The sequence below is a fragment of the Mustela erminea genome, chromosome X (genome assembly GCF_009829155.1).
Source record: "Mustela erminea isolate mMusErm1 chromosome X, mMusErm1.Pri, whole genome shotgun sequence".
Lineage (NCBI taxonomy): Eukaryota > Metazoa > Chordata > Mammalia > Carnivora > Mustelidae > Mustela > Mustela erminea.
The window spans coordinates 13573820-13593901 of record NC_045635.1 but is presented as its reverse complement, the minus strand read 5'-3'; the positions used below and the strand labels follow the sequence as shown (position 1 = coordinate 13593901).

At 44.6% G+C, this 20082-nt stretch overlaps 1 protein-coding gene and 1 long non-coding RNA gene across 6 annotated transcripts in view; one reads left to right on the top strand and one right to left on the bottom strand.

The window, feature by feature from the left end:
- The window catches only part of NHS (NHS actin remodeling regulator), a 335151-nt gene that overhangs the window by 65386 nt on the left and 249683 nt on the right, over nt 1-20082 (bottom strand). The window lies entirely within an intron of this gene.
- On the top strand, nt 6707-19759 carry LOC116583665. Its single transcript, XR_004282828.1, has 4 exons — nt 6707-6936; nt 9895-10089; nt 11586-11699; nt 16606-19759. It is a non-coding gene; the product is annotated as an uncharacterized LOC116583665 (long non-coding RNA).

The following is a 20082-nucleotide window of genomic DNA, read 5'->3' as shown; positions in this document are numbered from 1 at the left end:
AAGTGCTCCCCTTCCAGCAACCTGGACTGAAAATGACCAGCCCGTCATCAAGAAGTGACATATTTGTTCCAGTTTTCAAGGCATGGGAGCCTGAGCTTAAATCACAGGCGGGGGATGGGGGGGGATAGGAACTTGGCTCAACACTTGCTTCACGAGCCTTGCACCCCTTAAAGAGACAAGGACAGTTTTACAAGTTTGCAAACAGGTTTCAGTGGAGAAAAGAAAACACTGTTACGACATACTTCCAAGATTTAGAAAAGGGTGAAAGTCACAAATCTATTGTCACTATTTGCAAAGAACCAGGTGATGTTGGTTGCCGGGAAGACCGTGACTATCATCCTTTGGCAGGCACTCTGCTTTCCTTGAAATTCAAGCAGGAAAATGGAGGGGAAAGAAGGCACTCTGTCCACAAAGATGAGTATGGGGTTTTAAAGTCCCTTCACTTCTGCTCAAACTACAGATGTGACGTCATGACCGCTGGCACCTCTGACATTCCAGGGAAGAAAGTGGAGCTGGAATGGGAGAGGCGGGTCAAAAAAAGCATGTGCAGGTCACTTTTCTGTTTCAGGAGACATTGCACACAGCCACTGGATATAAGAAAGGTTTCTGTTTTCAATACGGTGCATACATGGAGGCCCTTGTCTTCCTGGACAGATGCCCTTGGCTTATTTAAATGGTGAAGCAATAAAGTATTTAGCACGTGACACCCAATTATATATGCTAATAAATCTCTTCTCCTAGGTAGAGATTGGCTCTTAAAATTTACTCAGAGATCATCAGTGACAGTGGCAAATTTAAAAATACTTGCAAAAGGCCCCACATACCACCTCCACTGCACTTACTTAGAGTTATTATTTGCTAATTAGTATCTTTATAGGTAGAGGAGAAGTAATGGCCTTTATTGGGCCAACAAGGAAGCTATAACTACATGAGCCTGCAAGCCAAAAGGAATTATTTTCCAAGGACCCTTCCACTCCAAAAGCCTAGACATTTATAATGAGTTCTGTGCTCTCTATAAAAGACGAGGCATGAGCTGTATGAGTGGGGAACACTTAATGCATGATCTATTGAATCTGGTCAGAAAAGATGTGTTCTTTTGTGACTCAGTTAACCTTAGTCTAGCTGAGTCTGCCGTGACACTAAGGGAGGCCTGCTCTCCAGGGGTGGTGGCTCCTTCCCTCTCTATTTGCCCATGGAAGACAGACTCAGAGAATGAAGAGTTTGGGTTTCGCCAGGACAGGCACTAAGACAAAAGTTCAGGTCCACATTTATTTAGGAGGTAATTCCAGGAAGCTGCCAATAGGAGGTATTAGGGGAAGTGAGAAAATGAAGGGAAGAAAGCCAACAAACGGTGACTCTATGGGTAACTGGGGGCTGGATCCTTTGGGAGTCAGCGTGTAACACACACTTTAGAGGTGAGGGAGTTGGGGTGTTTATCTACCACTTCCTGTCAATCATTGGTTGAGGGCTGCCTAGGCACCAGAACAATATTTCTCTGGGATTTCTAGAAAAGCAGTCTCCCTGGCCTGAGGAGGCCCTCAGACAACAAATGCAGTTCCTGGGAGCTATAAATCAGGCTTCTGTGCATGGAAGTGATAAGGGTGAGGGAATATGGCCAGGGTAGCAATAGTCTTGGGGGATTTAGGAATGTAATCCTCACAGCACACAAACATGTGCATTTCAAATGTGGGATGTCTTGATTGTGCTGCTAGCTAATTTTAAAAGTCCCCCAATGCCGAAATAGCTCAGAATGGATTTGTTGTCAAAATCCCTCAAGTGTGGCAGTGAGGAATCCTGGCCAGACAGCTTTGGATTCTAGTAGGAGCATTAGCTGAGAGGGCTGTGGCTTGGAGGCCTGTCTGGAGGAGGCTGCCTTGGCTATTCCCTGGCTATTCCTAGGGTCCTACCTGCTGTGTGGCATTGAGTTGGACCTCTCAGGTCTATTTCCTCCTCTAACAGAGTTTCGGGTATAATAAAGTATTTGAGGTTCATCTTGTACGTTTTTTGCCCTGGACCTGGAATCAGCCTTTCTCCAAAAAGGTCTGGCTCCCCTCAAAGTGAACAGCTTTAAGAGACCACGTTCTACATGCCAGGGATATTTATTGTTGCTGGGTTATCACTGACTCTAGGATTCTTCTGTTGAGCTAGAGAATATATAAGCTTCAGAAGATGAAGCTAAATCACGAGTTCAAACTGCTATTTCCAATTCAAATCTAAGATTACAGGTTTTAATTTAAGTGTCTTGATTTTATAATTGATCTCTTTTCTCTTATGCTGAAAATCTTGATTCTTAATGATAGTGGCACAATTTCTTATTTGAATAGTCTCAAAATGACTACAATAAGACAACTCAATTCAGTTTTAGATTTGTTTTTATCTTTAGGATATTTTCTACTGGAAATGGAGTCCTTTGTTTAAAAGTCACATGAAATGATTGAAGGTATTGAATAACAATGATTGTTAAGGTCCTGTATATTCTTCTGGGTACATAAAAAGAAACTGAGAGACTCCTGGCCAGCCCATTTGGATGGATCTAGTTCATAAGTAAGTGAGTCTGTAAGTTTCTGTATTTTTAATTTGTAGCTTGAGAAAAACATACATGCCTTCTTGTTCTTATACTCATCTGCCCCATGGGGTGCAATATTTAGAAATCTGGGAGTTCCTTCTTTCCCTCCCCCCCCTTCTCTCTTGGGGACTTTGCCATTGGCCCTTGGAGGAACTGGATTGGCTTTGTTGAGTAACAGCACAGAGAAACCCATGTGGTGTTGAGGAGAGCCTTTGATCTCCAGAAGACTTGAAAACTCAAGCCTGGAGGTCTTGGCATCTATCCCAGAGATCAAACACATATGTTGGCACCTGCAGGGAAAAGGGAAATTAACTAGCCATTTTTGAATCCGGAGCCTATGACAGAAACTCCATAAGCAATGGCAGAACCTACTGAAGGCCACAGGCCCATCAGAAGCTATGCATAGCCACTCCAGGGATCTCTCTACCAACCATTTGGGTAAGCAGACCACACACAGGGATCAGACCACTTCACCTATGAACAACTGTGAATAAGTCCAAATACCAAGACTAGCCTGAACCATATTAAACTAACAGTTGGATATTATCAATTTCATATGGTCCAACTTTATATCTCTTAAATAGGCAAATGAGGATCCGAAAACGTCAGTAATCTTTCAAAATAGATAAATGACCCTTATTTCTCCCTCTCGGGTTCAAGGAATTTGTCTTGTTTCTCTTCCTCAGGTTGATTTGCTAAGGAAGCAGTCAGAAGTGAGAGAAGAGAGAAAAAAGTTAAAGCAGGCAACTGATTCTAGAGGGCTCACATTAGAGGACAAGGGCCTTGGGCCCCAGTGCTGGCTGGCATGGTTCAGAGGCTCACCAGCAGATTTCAACTCCCTCCAAGTGTACTGGAGTCCCTGTCTAATCACACTTGGGGCTGGGAAACAGAAAGTGTCACCTCTTACTAAGTTCAAGGTATTGTGCAGATGTACTTTAAGGAGAAAAAGAAATCATTGGTGCCCTTGGGAATTTCTAACCTCATAGCCACATTAGACAGATTCGATGATGATCCCACGTGGGATCAGGTGTGTATCGTAGAGAGGCACTGAGTGCGGTACAGGTTCAACAGATACGCTCTGTGGTGCAAGAGGGGTAGAGGGGAGAGGCACGAAGTGAGAGGAGGGCTGATGGATAGGGTTAGCAGCGAGGTTAGAAAACACTGGAAGAGAACCACGTACAATTTCCATTTTGAGGGAAAAAGGATGTGAATACTGGCAGTTCCTATGAGGCAAGCCAATATGAAGGCTGGAAAGAGTCAGTGTGGTGTGAGTCCCAGGAGCAGCTCTCTGCAGCCAGGCCAGGAGCTGTGTGAAGCAGCGGAGGGCAGGTTAGGGGCCATCAAGGAGGGAGACACCACCACTCAGGGAGCATGTGTGTGAACTGGGCACTTGCTTAGGCTCTTGGTAGAGGTAATCTCATTTGGTTCCCCCAATAAACCCAGGAAGCACATTTGATTATCTGCAATTTACTGAATAAGTGCAGAGAGATTACGGAACATGCCCAAGGGCCCAAAGTTTATAAAGTCCCAAGACCTAGGACTTGGCAGTGAGTACATCTGATTCCACAGCCCCGCACTACTTCCTGCCTCACTATCCTACTTTCTAACTCACATTGCTACTCCGCACAGGAGCAGACATCCACGTGGGAAAACTATGGTCACCCCAGAAAGGGAGACTGAAGTCATTCAGTGGAACGCCCTGGTGGCCAGGATGAGGGACCTGCTATATGACCAGAAGTATCTTAGTTGCCCCCAAAGCAGAGCTTAGCACAACCTGTTTGAAGATAGAGATGGGCTTTATTGTGTATTTTTCGCATCCTCTAACTAAGCACCGGTCTAGCACACTGACCTGTGTGTTACAGGAGCTCAGCTATGTGGGTTGAATGGATGTGGCTCAACTGTACAAATGGCTCAATCTATACATCTTGGGGCCTCTTCTGTCTCCTTTTAATCAGTCTCCTTTCGTTCCCTGATCTCTCTCCTCTCAGATAAATTCTATTCGATATCCAGCCCAAGTCGTATCTCCTCCATGAAGCTATTCAAGACCCCCATGGCCCAGTTGGTTCATTCATTCAGAGCAGTGAGTGATTAAAGACCTCCCACGTGCCAGGCACTGTGTTAGGCCCTGGGATACAGTGGTGGACCTTAGAGACACGATCCTTGTCCTTGTGGAACTTATATCTAGGTAGGAAGAATGCCAGGAAGTAAGTACATTAATAAGGAAGGATGTAATCAGATAGTAATAAGCACCTCAATAAGATAAAATGGGGATGTGGGAGAAAGCAAGGCTAGCGGAAAGCATGGCATGGAGGAAATGACAGTGGATATCCTCAACCAGGCATCAGAGACACGGAGGTAAGGGAGCCAGAGGGTCACTGACCATATAGAACTGACCCTTAGTGGATGACCTCTTCCTCTAGCTCAGCATGGCAACCTAGTCTAGCTGATTATCAAAGTCATTTCCTCTTCTTCCTGGGCACAAAACTAGACTGTATTTCCTAGACTCTCTTGCAGTGAGGTGTGGTCAAGTGTGGAGGTCTAGCAGTAGAATGTGGGCAGAAGTCACTTGCCCCACTTCCAGCAGAGCCCCGAAAACCTCCCACACATTATCCTTCATGTTCTTGAGACCTTCGAAGCCACATACTGAAGATTAGCTAGACTCATAAGACAGAAGGGAGCATGGATCCTTGAATTCTAGCAAGGAGAGGAGATAGGCGCCAATGAAGACAAACCAACTTCAGTTATTACGCGAGTTATGAATAGTCCTGAATTTTATTAAGCCACTGAAATACTGAGGGTTATTTGTTATAGCAAGTTTGCAGTACTCTGATTCACTGAAGTCACTGTCTCATCGCTGTGGCTACTCATTTAGCCCTTTCTTGGCTTAGGACATGGTCCCTATTGTATTACCATTTACCTTCATTCTTTCTGTTCACTTTTCCTTTGTGTAGGTCCCATTCCCCTCAACTCATATGGCAACAGTGCAGTCAGAGGCTTGCCCTTCTTAGGTGAATGTTTTGATACCTTATCTGCTCATTAAAGTGGGATTCTGTTTTTATTACTATAACGTGTTGGTGGATGCTTTTATGGCTTCTTAAGTCATTTGTACTTTTAGTTAGGGGAATGATCAGTGCATTCATCTTTTCTCTTTTAGTTTGCTTAGAAGACCTGTTTCCTAGACTACCACGTAATGCAGTATTGTGTATTTTTGTGTATTGTGATAATGATATGATAGGATAGGATAATGAAAATGATAATGGTGGGGCCTGAGTCAATGTGACAATACGATCCATACACGGCTGTAGTCGCGCACTTCCCTGTCAGACTGTATGCTTTTTCAGGACAAAAACTATTTCTTCTCTGTATCTCAGCACCAAGTACAGTATCAGGCATATTGTAGGTGCTCAATAACTGCCTGCTGGATAAATGAATAAGGTTATTTAAAGTTGTTAACTACCCTGGCATGCTATTGGAAATAACCTGCAAAAGTTTTTGTTCTTCAGAAACATCCCTGCAGCCATCCCCTCGGTTTACAGTAAGCATTAGCAGAAGCTTTTTCTCGAGAACCAGATGCACAGACATTAGGCTGAATGACGAGTTGCTTTGGGGCATCCACAAATGTGAGGATTGTGCAGGAGGGCACACTAAATAGGGCTTAACTTTCCTGATTACCTATGTGCTGGCTTTTTTTCCACCTTTGCTCTCACTTCTCAAACTCTACCTCCAAATTAGGAGTCTACAAGCAGTCACTCTTTGTCCTCACACACACCTCCCTAAGTCACCTACCCAGTGAAAACTGCAGGCACTGTGTCAGCCACAGCACCGTGCTCCATTCCACTGTGCTTCGGTGCCAATTCCCAGGCAGTGGAGGAGCGCCCAGGAGTGCCTTCCGTGGCTAGCCCACGCAGAGATGCCTTCTCCGTGCCCCCAGAGCAAGTCACCTGACCCGCATGGACTTGTGCCTTCAGAATGCCCTTTGGCTCTGAATAGTAACTTCAAGAGTCATAGAGCAGAGCTTCGCTGGTCAGAGACGCCAAGGCCAGATCAGTTTGGCCAAAGAACATGATCTGGAAAGGAATGGGCTGTATCATTCCTTTGAAGAGTAAAGAAATGCTTTTACTGTTTTTCTTTTAGAGCCTCGGACCCATGCAGCAATAGAAACCGAGGTGAAAACACAGATGCCACCAACCTGCAAACCGAACGGCATGAGTCAGTGACATCAGCCCCAAGACATGTTTTGAGCCCATGCAATGGTCCAAGTCACAGGGAGGGTCAGCTTACTTGTTCTACCAACACATCAACGTCAGGAAGAGGCATTTGTGCCAGAATTTCATCTACTGCAGAGACAGCTGGCTAATTTGATCATTCCAGTAATAAATGAGAACCATTTATTATTTCATTACACTCACACAACCTATAAAACACCTTCTAAACGGACTGTTTCCGAAAAGTTGACAGTGAATTCAATCAAAGGTATAGGTTCAGTCCTGTGTAGGTATGGGACAGACCTCTTTTGGTGGGCGCTCATGGGGTCCCTTCTGTCATTTCTCCAGGGAATTAAGTATTAGGGCATCGCATGAAGATGTGAAGATACTGGAGAGAAAGCAGCCAGTGCTTAAACACAACAGGGGAATCTCATTTAAGAATGAGTTTAAGTCAGTGTACTGACTTTTTAAAATACTTTTCTTCACAGACTGTCAAACCGATAGCTTTGGTAAGCACAACATTTATTTGCCTTTATTACTGAGCCAGGTAAAGGTTTGTTCTTTCCAGAACAAAAGCCACCTGGGACACGTGACCTGCAGAGGGGCCAGATTCCTGCCTCCCTCACCACTGCGTTGGCTCACTGCTGCGCCCTCCCACGCCTTTTTCAGATATCAGTTACTGGCTGAAGCCAATTCCAGAAATACCAGTGTCCTCTGTGGTGGAGTATTCTGCAAACCCACAGAGACCAAGCAGATGGCCATTACAGGGGTAACAAATTCCAGAAGTTCCATCCTCCCCGGGTGAATTTAAGCCAGTGGCCTGGAGCAGATGGTTCAGGTTCTGAACTGTGCGGCTGTCAGGGCCTTTTTAGTAACAAGTGTGGATGTGGGGCTCTGGAGTACGTTGCGTTTGTTTGGATACACCTCAAAAGGCTCATATCAAAAATTGAGAAAATCCCAGTTGAATGTGCAGCTGCTAGTGAGGACTCAAACTTGTCAAGCCCTTCCTTTGCCACCTTCTTCCCTGGACGGCACTTCATCAGTCTTAGCCCTCCTCCTCTCTCAGTCCCCGTCACACTGCTTTCACTGTTGTCTTGGGTGAGGGCCTGGGCTCTCTAACAGACCAAGACCAGCTTGACCTTTATGGGTATGATACATTTTCCATCCTATAAAGAAATGCTTGTTGGTGGTGGTTTTCTTCCATTTGGTATCTGGGGTAAAAGTTATAGCTATCATGGCCATGACAAGAATGAAATCCTTGAGTACCCAGGAAAATCAGACCAAGAAACTAGAATCATTCTCTAGTCTTCACTGTTTACGCATTAAAAAGCAAAAACAAAATGGGCACAAAAGCAAAAATACACTATTGGGACTAGATCAAAATAAAAAGCTTCTGCACAGTGAAAGAAACAATCAACAGAACTAAAAGGCAACCCGTGGAATGGGAGAAGATATTTGCAAATGACAGATCCAATAAAGGTTTAGTATCCAAAATATATAAAGAACTTACCAACACCGAAAACCAAACAATCCAGTGGAAAAAAATGGGCAGAAGACATGAACAGATATTTCTCCAAAGAAGACATCCAGATGGCCAACAGACACATGAAAAGATGCTCCACATCACTCATCATCAGGGACATGCAAATCAAAACCACAATGAGATGTACATCACACGTGTCAGAATTTCTAAAACCAACAATGTAAGAAACAGCAGGTGTTGAGGATGTGGAGGAAGAGGAACCCTCTTTCACTGCTGGTGGGAATGCAAACGGGTGCAGCCACTGTGGAAGACAGTATGGAGGTTCCTCAGAAAGTTAAAAAAAGGACTACCCTATGATCCAGCAATTGCACTACCAGGAATTTACCTGAAGCATACAAGAACACTAATTCAAAGGGATACGTGCACCCTTATGTTTGCGGCAGCCTTTTTTTACAACAGCCAAGATAACAGAAGCAACCCAAGTGTCCACCAGTTGGTGCGTGGATAAAGAAGAGGTGGTGTGTCACACACACACACATATACATAGAATGGAATACTATTCAGCCATCAACAAGAATGAAATCCTGCCATTCGCAACAACATGGATAGAGCTAAAGAGGATAATTCTAAGCAAAATATGTCAGAGAAAGACACATATATGATTTCGCTCATGTGGAATTTAAGAAACAAATGAGCATGGGGGGGAAAAAAAGAGACACAAACCAAAAAACAGACTCTGAACTCTAGAAAACACACTGCTGGTCACCAGAGGGGCGGGGAGTGGGGGGATGGGTGAGACAGGTGATGGGGATGAAGGAGGCCCCGGTCCTGGTGAGCGTCAGGGGACGGACGGCGGTGTGGAATTACTGTACGTACGCCTGAAACTAATACAACACTGTATGTTAACTGGAATGCGAAAACTTTAAAAAAGCAAAAACAACAAATATGAATCAGGGACCTGCCATGGCCCTCCCCTGTGCGATAATCACCTCTATTCCTGCAACGTACTTCTGCCCTGCTTCTCCCACACTTTTATGTGCTGAGGATAATAATGTCAACAAGTTTCCATCTTTCTCTGAATATTCACTCATCCAGCAAACAAACACTGAGCATTCCGAGTGCTATTCGTCCCCGCGGCATGGACAGACATGTGAAGCCTGTCGTCCTGGAGCTTGCTGTCCAGCAGGAGAGACACATAACGAGCATACAGATCTAATACATATCAGGGCGCCTCACAGAAGGAAGTCAGAAAGTGGGGGGTCAGGGGATCAAGAGCGATGGGGTGGTTGTTTTGCAGGGTGGCAAAGCAGGGAAGCTCGGTGCCTTGCCAGCATGCCCTTGGCCTTCACTCCAAAGGCTGCTTCCCATGACCTTCTGAGCCTCTCCGTCTGGGGGTGTTTTTTCTCCTGGGGACAGTAGAATGCTGCGTCACTAGCAGGGCCAGAAGTATGAGAGAATTCATGCCCCTGGGGGCAGCCCTCCACAATTCCAGATACTCTGCTCTGAGGTTAAGCTAACAGAAGTGCGGTCTCCACCCCTCCTGGATGTCCTCAGCAGGACTGAGTTCCAGCTGCTCTACGGGCGCTCGCGAGCGCGTCTTAAGATTTGTTCCCTCCTCTCTCCTCCCCACTCCGCAACAGGTGCTGCTGGGCTTGCCCGCACAAGTAAACCACTTGTACTCCAACCCTTGTCTCAGGGTCTGCTTCCAGGGGAACTCAAACTAAGATGGGCAGTGAGGGCAGGCTTCTCTCAAAGGTGCCACCGGAGCACATACCTAATCCCGAGAAGCAGGCAGCTAAGCAGGGGAAGAGAAGGAAGAAGCTATCCTAGCCGAGGTGGGATCATGTTTGAGCGCTTGAGTAACAGCAAAGCCCGGGTGCAGGAACAGAATGAGTGAGGAAAAGAGCAGTAGAAAATGGCTTTCTTACTTTCTTCATTTATAGTTACCGTATGTTTTTTAGCCCTGTCTTTCATGATTTCCTGCGGTTGGTTCACTTCTCATCTCTCTGGCGGCTCATTTTCTGAGAGTCTTGCCATTTTATTTGCATTTGTTATTTCACTCTGTTTAAATGGATCTACCACTGCTTGGTGCCTGGGAGCGGGGACACAGTCCACAGCTTAAGCTGCCACAGCTTAGGGAGGTGGCTTCCAGTGGGGGAAGCAACAGGCTCTCTGCAGTGCCTCCCCCCAATTCTTTTTTAAGATGGCAGACTTAGTTTCCCCTGTCCTCCATCATCACGATCAACAACAGCACCTCTTCCTGAGAACCCACTATGTGTCAGACTTTGAGCCGTTTGCTCGGCCTTCGTCATCTCGGACCCTCATACCAACTCCGAAAACCAAACAGGAACCACAGCCCAACCCTGAGAGGCAACCTTCTTTCTCCTGTTTCCCCCTCCTGCAGCAGACAGGGCGCTCCTGTCACACCTCTGGCTACACATGACACACCCCAGCAGCAGATCCCCTGGCTGCTGTGCCCTCGCCATGCATTCCAGGCTCTGTCGAGGTGGCTGCTTTGATCCTGGAACAGGAGACTCCAGATCACAGAGGATATAGAGTTCTCTGTAGGCAGCTGGCATGAGCTTAGCACAGACGACTCCCAGAGCAGGACTGCTTTGCTGCCTCCCGGGAGGTTCATCATCAAAACTTCCTTCCCTGACCCACATTGTGCCTCTCTCCATTTGTGCTTCTGGCTGGAGCTACCAGGTAACCGACAGCGGAGTCTATTAGTGCTTCGTTCTGTTCACAGTTCCTTCTGGAGGAGTTGGCATCTAAAAATTAGGTAGCAATATGCAGGCCCCGAGGTGGTAACTGTTAAGGCCTAAAAGGCAGGGAGACTGAGCTCTATTGGCAGAACTGGTGTGTGGTCTGTGGGCCATCCTCTGTAAGCCTCTTACTGTCTCTAGGGATTAGGTTTCTCCAGGCTGGAAGTAATAATAGTTTCCCCTTTTACTCCATCCTAATTGTCCTTAGTGCTTAGCAAATATCTGTGTGTGCGTCTGTATTCTCCGGCTTCCTATGCAGTTGGATTGGGGCCAGATAACAGAGTGTCAGCTACTAGCCAGTGGGATGCGGGCAGAAGCAGTGTACACCATTTGTAGGCCTGGTCCTTACAAGACCTCCCCAAGAGCTCGCTCGCTGCTCTCTTTTCCTCTGCTCCCTGGGGGCTACATGTTCTAGGCCTACATCAGACTTGGTGTGATGAAGAAATAGGACTTTTCTTGTGTTAAAGTGCTGAGTTTTGTTGGTTTATATGTTAACGGATCCTAACGTAGCCTATTCTAACTAATACGGTTTTTCTTTATTCTGCCTTTTGTTCTTTCATTCACAGATTCACAGTCCGTTTCAGATGTCCTTCATTCGCTTGGTATTAATTAAGCATCTACTCTGTGGAAGGCACTAGCACTTTAGCATGGAAAACCTCCTGAAGGTGCTGGATGTCCAGGTAAAGAGGTGGATATGGGAACAGAGGCAGTAACAGAGTGAGAGAAGTATATACAAGGTGCTTAACATTGTGTTGTGTTCAAGGAAATAAATATTCAGAGGTCTTTATCTTGAGAAAACTCAAAGCACTTTACTCTTCCCAGCTTTACGCTTGATCAGACTCCTTTCACTGAGCCAGTGCTCACCCCTGCACGCTGCGCCAGTTCTAAAAGACCTGCATGTACTGTCACTCTCTGCTTGCTACCAGTCCATCATTCCAAATCCATCTACCTGAAGTACCATTTTCTGGAAATCATCCAAGGCTTCTTCATTGCCTATATATAGTCCAAACTCCTCAATATGGTGGCATTGACCCATGTCTGAGCTATCTAACATTCTCCATTTCTCTTTTACCCAAAACTTCTCTTTCAACCAGATTGTTACAGTCCATGTCCAACAACACACGCCACTGCATATCCCACTTCATGTCGTTTCTCACACCAGTTTTTAGTCATGATTTTCCTCCTTATCTCCCTAAGTCCCTTCTCTTCAGGTAGCCCCTCAAGTGATATCTTTGGTCTTTCTGCCTACTCCAGGCTACAGGATTAATATATTCAACTACGTAGATGAAACAGCTAATTCCTTTAAAAAAAACTAGCAGGAGAAATAGAAAATATAAATAGTCCCATATCTCCTTAAGCGCTTGAATTCTTAATCAAAACCCTTCCCACAGAAAAAATTCTGGGCCCAGATGGCTTTGCCAGTGAGTTCCATGAAACATTTTAGGAAGAAATAATACCAATTTACGTGAATTATTTCAGAAAACAGAGAAGAAAGGAACACTTCCCTACTCATTCTATGAAGTCTGGATACCAAAAGCTGACAAAGGTCATCTCTGAAAAATCTATAACTACCACCATATTTAATGGTGAAACACTGACTGCATTTCCCTAAGACTGGGAAGAAATCAAACATCTACTCTCACTAGTGTAATAAAACATAAGAAAGAGAGTAGTAAATATTGTTGTTATCAAACATAATTGTGTAGATTAAAATCCCTATGGAATCTATAAAAACTGGTAGCACTAAAGAGTGAATTTAGAAAAGCCAGTGGATATAAGGTCAATATATAAAATCAACTGTGTTTATATATACTAGTAATGAAAAATTGGAGAATAAGAAGGAATTTGTATTTATAATAGCATCAAAAATATCAAATCCATAGGGATAAATCTAACAAAAGATGTGCAAGTCCTCTATATTAAGAACAGTAAAACATCACTAAGAGAAACTAAAGACCTAGAAGATCAAAAGCTATACTATATTCAGGGATCAGAGGATATTGTTAAAGATGTCCATTCTCCCCAAATGCCCTAATAGATTTAAATCAATGGCCAATCAGAACCCCAGCATTTGTTCTGAAGAAATTCATGAGCTAATCCTAAAATGTATATGGAAATGCATAGGTTGGCTAAGTGAATTTAAACAAAATTTAAAAAGGAAATGCATAGGTTCTAGAATAGCTAAAATAATCTTGAAAGAAAAAAAAACAATCTGGAGGATTTATACTGCTTGATTTTAAGACTTACTATAAGTCTACAGAGGTCAAGACAGTGTGGTTTTGGCAAGAGAGTATACATATAGATCACTGGAACAGAGAGTCTAGAAATTGACCCACAGACATACATTCGAGTGATTTTTTTTTTTAAAGGTGTTAGTTCAACGGGAAAAAAAATTTTTTTTTACATGTGGTTCTGGAACAAATGAATATACATGTGGGAAAAAACTGAATTTTGACCCCAACCTTACTCCATACACAAGAAGTAATTATAGAAGGATCATTGACCTAAACATAAAAGCTAGAGCTATAAAACCTCTGGAAGAAAATGCATGAGAAAAATCTTCATGAAATTGAGAGAAGCAGATTTCTCTGACAGGGCTCAAAAGGGACTAGCCATAAAAGAAAATATTGATGAACTGGACTCTGTCAAAATTTTTTAAAAATTCTACTCACCAAAAGAACACTACTGGAAAATAAATTGGCAAGGCAATTTACTGGGAGCAAATATTTGTAATCCACATATCTGACAAAGAACTTTCAGCCAGAAAATATAAAGAGCTACTACAAGTCAATAATAAAAAGACAAAGAACCCAATTAAAAATGAGAAAAGGGATTAACTAGACATTTCAGAAGAGAAGATATGAATGTCTAATAAGCACATAAAAAGGTATTCAACATTATTTGTCATCAGAGAAGTTCAAATTAAAATCACAGTGAGATACCATTTCATATCTGGAATGAGAGCTAATATACCAAGTGCTGACGAGGGTACAGAGCAACTAGAACTGTGATAAATTGCTGGTGGGAATGTAAAATGGTACAATCATTTTGGAGTAATCTCTGCCAGTTTCTTACAAAACTAAACATACATGTACCCTATGACTAAGCAACTTCATTTGTATTTACCCAGAAGAAATGAAAACATGAATTCACAAAAAGATGTGTTCAAAAATATTCTCAGCAGCTTTATTCATAATAGCCCCAAACTGGAAACAGCCCAGCAAAATGTTTAGATAAACTGTGGTATATTTCTACAATGGATTACTGCTCAGCAATTAAAAAAAGGGGGGGGGAATGAACTACTGATATTTACAACATGGATAAATTTAAAAAATATTTTGCTGAAAGATGCCAGACATTTTTAAAGATTTATTCATTTATTTGGGGGGGGGGAGGTGTAAGGGGAGAGAGAGAGAATCTCAAGCAGACTTGTGCTGAGCATAGAGCGTGATGCAGTGATCCATCTCACCACCCCGAAATCACAACCCGAGCTGAAACCAACAGTGAGACGTGCAACTGACTGAGCCACCCAGGTGCCCTGAGGCCAGACATTTTTAAAAAGCCATACTGTAGAGGTGCCTGGGTGGCAGTCGGTTGAGCATCCCACTCTTGATTTTGGCTCAGGTCACGATCTCAGGGTCCTGGGATCAAGCCCCGCATCAGGCTCCATGCTCAGTGGGGAGTCTGCTTGAGGATCCTCTCTCTTCCTTCTCTTTCTGCCCTTCCCACGGCACTCACTCGCTCTTTCCCAGATAAATAAATAAATCTTTAAAAAATCATACTGTATGAGTCAATTTATATGAAGTTCTTGAACGGGAAATTCAATCTCGGTGAAATTAGCGTAACAGTTGCCACAGCGGGTGGAAGATTAGAAAGGGGTACTAACAATTTTGGGGTTGATGGAAAGGTACTATATATTATTTCAGGAGGTGGTTACAGACATGTATATTTCAGAGCTCATGGAACTCAACCCTTAAGACCTTTATATAGTTTAATTGTATTTAAGTTATATTCAATATATAAATGTAATTCAGTTTTTCCAATAAAAAGATTACCCCCAACCCTTCCCCAAAATACTATGTTGGGTGCTACTCTATTGTATTGTTACTTATTATTTCCATACGTGGTTACCTACTTTAAACTTTCTTAGATCCCTCAGTAGGACCCACACAATATCTGGACTCCATATTTGTTGAATGAATGAATTTGTAATAATTGGACAGTATAAAAGGGAAAGGAAAGGGAAAGAAAAATTAGAATATGGCATGATACACATTTCCACTGTTTCTATTTTCCTGGGAGTCAACACCATTTCATATGCAGGTCCCTGTCTCCCAACAGAAAACAATAACCCAATATCTAGGACATCTTGCTTTTATTTACAATAAAAGAGGAGGCAGGGAAATAAGAGAAAGCTTTTGTCTCCTGTATTCTGTGGCAATACCACATAATTATTACTCTATTTCTTAACTCTAGTGAGATAGACCAAAAGACATCCAATGAATCACCTTTTCATTCATAAAACCCTGCTTATATCTTTCATCGCTTTTATCCTCCTAGAATAATAGGAGAGAAACAGTACTTGATGGGCCTGCATTATCAGACGCTATTGGAAAGGTCTAGATAAGAGTGCTGAACCACCTATTAGTATTCTGCATGCAAACCCTTCTCTATAACCCAGAGTCATCCGTTTCCTGGCAACCCTCAAAATTTCATTCTCATTGAATTGCTAGATCTTTATCAAAATATAATTATAGCCTTAATTTGAAAGATAAATTTTGATTGCCAGTGCCATGCCCAAAGGAAGAAATAATCAGGTGGGAGAACACTTAGGCGCAATTGTTAACCATATAATCAATGTCATGAATCACCCATCCCCTAAATACAAAACAATACAAAACAAAACAAAACAAAAAACAAACAAAAAAAACCTTGGGGGTGAAAAACTTTGTGAAGGGTAGAGTGAGGAGGGGAAAAAAAAATCATTGCATCATCAAACTTTACTTAAGACTGTTATGTTTGCTCATTTTCTCATATTGTTACTTAAGTACTTGTCTTCCCAGCTGGAAGAATTTGGGGATGACCTATGTGTGTCCTGCCTCTCTCTGTGTGTATCCACAGGAGCCCAGCCTGTAGTGCTAAGCAACACAGTGTACAAGCCCCCTACCTCAGGCCAGGTTCTCTGGAAGTAGACTTTGACATGGACATAGGTGTGCAAGAAGTATGGTACAAATGCTTCTGGGGTCAACATCTAGGAAGGAGCGAGGCACGACCGGGCAGGGAGACGGCGGCCGCGACACAGTCACCGCAGAGGCGCAGCCTGTCCCAAGGAGGAGCTCTGGAGCCGCCTGGGCCCTGCAGAGCCGCCCCGAAATGAGGCAAGGCGGCCGGTCATCAGAGTAGGGCTGCCGTGGGAAGGGGTGCGACCTTGGAACGGTGGCTCTCTCTCGAGTCAAGGACAGTTCACAGAGAGGGACTTGGCCGTGAGCTGTCAGCCACTAGTGCCCAGCTCTGACTGGTGCGGGCTTGAGACCTGGTGAGGGAGGGGATGTGGGCGGTGCACCGAAGTAGCCCTTTACCCCGCAGACTGCAGCGACTGAAGGACCTGAGGACGATGATCTGGAACGGAAGCGTGCAAGACTGAGCAGGAACACAGCTCTACGTCTGGGGGCAGCTGGGGGCGCCAGCCGTGCCTGCTAAGTCACCTAAGGATGTGTGACTTGCCAGGGAAGAGTAGACGGAGATCAGAAATCGTCTTGTCTCCTGATCCGACTGGCATGCTACCGACTTTCCAGCAATTATTCTCGGTTTTTCTCTGAAGGCGGGCACTGATACCTTTTTAAAAATTGATACCTCTGAGACAAAGTATGGGAGACGCAAGAGAAGTCACCCACTTCAGTTCCCTTTCCTTTTGGGTGGTGACATCTACAGCCTCAGTGCTTTCGTGGACCCAGATAACTGGTTTGATAGTTTGGGGATGGAGAAAGAACCAAACATATCTAACAGGCTTTTTCCACTGGAGTGAAAGGAGAGATTTTATTTAACCTGCATTTTAATGTACAGCCAGCTTCTCCTGAGACCTCTGGGAGTCCTCAAATCTGTAAACACAGAAGCTTCAGACTTCACCACTGGGTGGCCTGTTTCCACCCCGCCTGGTCCTCATGCCCTTCGTGAATTTCTCTGTCCGGGAGTCTGGGCCGGGCCTGTGACCCGGCTCATTCTGTCGGTAATACAAGTCACAGGCCCGGCCTTGAGAAGGCCTAGAAGCTTCTGCCTTTACAGTCTTGGGGACCCTAAACCACTAGGTAAGAAGTCCTATTCCCTTGCTGGAGAGACCATGCGGAGAGGCTGCTTGGAGAGGGAGAGGTCCTGAGACAACGCGGAAAGAGTGTAGCCAGCCCAGCAGCCCAGCTGAACCCAGCCCCCAGGTGACCCACTAGCAGACGGACTACCAGGGAGACTAGAAGAACTGCCCAGGGAGCTCATCCCAGACTCCAGCATCTTGAACCAACAGGTGGGCTCTTGTTTCTTAAGCCAGTAAGCTTTAGGGTAGTTTCTTATGCAACAATAAACAAAACAACCCCAATGAGCAATCACCTTGAGTCCAGTGACTGTGCTCACCTTGCCCAACCTCCACCAAATCACCAAGGTGCCTTTTAACCTGGCACTGTAGAGTCCCTCTCTCATTGCATGGCTGCTTTTCACAAGGAAATAAATATCTTTATTATTGCACAATAGTTACTGCCTACCCAGTGATGAGTAGACCAAAAATTTTTAAAGGAAAAAAAAAAAAAAGCCTCGTTGGCCTGTCAGAGCTGGAGATCGGGGCTGGGTCTCCCTTGAAGTAGTGCGTTCCTACGTATCAATTTCCTATGCTTGGGGCTCAAATTCATGCCTCAGCAAATTTACAAATGACTCCCTGTCATGGACCTTCAAGGTCACTCACTGAGAGAGGAAACTCCGAATATTAAAGCCCGAGTATCGGGCTCAGCGCTGATGGGACACACCCGAGAGGGCTAGACATGGAGTCCACCAGCTCAGAGAGGCAGTGTAGTTAAATACCCAGCGCCAGATTCTGGAGCCAGATTGCCTGGGATCAAGCCCCAGATCTGGCACCTGTTATCCGTACAACCTTGGGCAAGTTACTTAATCTCTGTGCCTCAGCGTCGTCATCCTAAAGTGAGGATAATAATAGTCCCTACTTCCCAGGGTTACCGCGAAGATTAGATGAGCTATTGTACGTATAGGACATAGACCAGTAACCTCGCTATTCTAAGCCTGACCATAAGTGATTCTATACTAAGAACTGAAAAAAAAAAATCTCACAGGGATTTTACATAATATGAATAGCTGTTTCTAGTGATTATACACAACGAAAGGATATCCAGGGACCGTATACCAACCAGCCTTCTGAAACTATATCCCATAGAACTGGTTCGGATCCTAGCCCTGCCGTAAACTAGCTGTGTCACACCAGGCAGGTGATTTATAACATGAGGATAATGACAATGACCTTGCCTAAAGAGGCTAGACCAGATGGTCCCTCTAGGAGCCTTTTATATCTCTATACCTTGCCAAATCCCTGCGAGACAGGAAAGGCCGGTGGAATTACCACCATTTGTAAGATGGAGATCAGTATTTAGCTACATGACTTGTCCAGAGCCAAACCCAAGTCCCAGGGGCGTCTTTCACCCTGGAGGGCTTTTAGCCATGGCACAGACATTTCCCAATCTCCCTTGTAGGTAGCCGTGGCCATGTGACTGAGTTCTAGCCAGCAGACTGTGGTTGGAGAGGAGGCGTGCTACTTCCAGACAATCCTCCATGCTCTCTTTATTGCCTTCTGCTGGCTAGATGCAGAGGAACCCAGGAAGGACTCCGAGTCCCTGTGAGATAGCAGAGTCACAAGAAGGCAGAAGACCAGGTTCCATATCATTACAAGCCAAAAGTTGATTAGACCTTATGTGATAAGAAATAAATGCATTGTGTTAAACTCCTGAGATTTGGGGCTTGTAATAGTATTTGGCTTTGCTGACCAATACGGATGCTCAGTGTCTCTAGCGGTTTGCTGGTTCAGGTTGTGAACTTCAAGAGGAAGCAGCCCTCTTTTGTGTAAGAGTGAGGTATTGTTGACCTCTGCTTGCTACAGGCAGAGCAAAGTCGGTGACGTTTTTGTAAAATCTGAATCCCACTCTGGGTCTTCCCATCTACTCTTCTGCGTCGCCAGACTTCGCTCCTGTCGCACTGGGCCTTTAGGCTACATTGAATCTGCAGTCCTTTTGCATCTTTTGTAGGGAACACAAAGATGGCGGAACATTTTAAAGATAAACTAGCAACTGGTTTTTAAGTCTCTACTAGATGACTAGCGGAATGAGGGATTTCTCAGACATGCTTTCAGTATCCTGGTCTGTTCCTTCCCCCAAATCAAGCTCTCTACCTTAACATTTGCCCAGTGATTACATTTATGATCTACAGAAAATAAAGGTAAACTTTTAAAAATCACAGTTCACTTTGGAAGGGAGGGGAGAATTACCTGGTAGGTTCCATCTTGAATAGCAAACTGGTGATGGGATTTGTACCTTCCCTCCCAGATTCCCAGGCTCTTTAGTTTCTTTCTTTCACTGTAGACAATTAGGCATTTACATTTTTCAGCGATTACCCATGCATTTTTCAAAAATAAAAAATACCATAGTTCAATCAATCAAGAACAGAGGGGGGGCTTTTTTCCCTTCAAGCTGGACTTTGCCACGTTTGCTTCCAAAGAAAAGGTGAACAGGGGGGAAGTGAAGGCTTTTGAAAATAAAGAATGGGAGAGGCCGAGCAGCTCCCAGAATCTCCAGCCCCCAGGAGAAGACCAGGGCTCCCACCCTCTACTGCAACAGTCCCTTCCTGGCTCCATTCCATGTGGCACCTTCCCCATCAGCTGGGGGCAGCCCCCTTGAGACAGAGCGGGCACCTCCCAAACGCCAGGAAGAGGTCCATCCCTCAGCTGTCCAAGGGTCGCCTGCTGGAAAGGAAAGAGTGGCACCCCAGCTACTGGCTTCACAGAGGAAGCTGGTCTGTGAT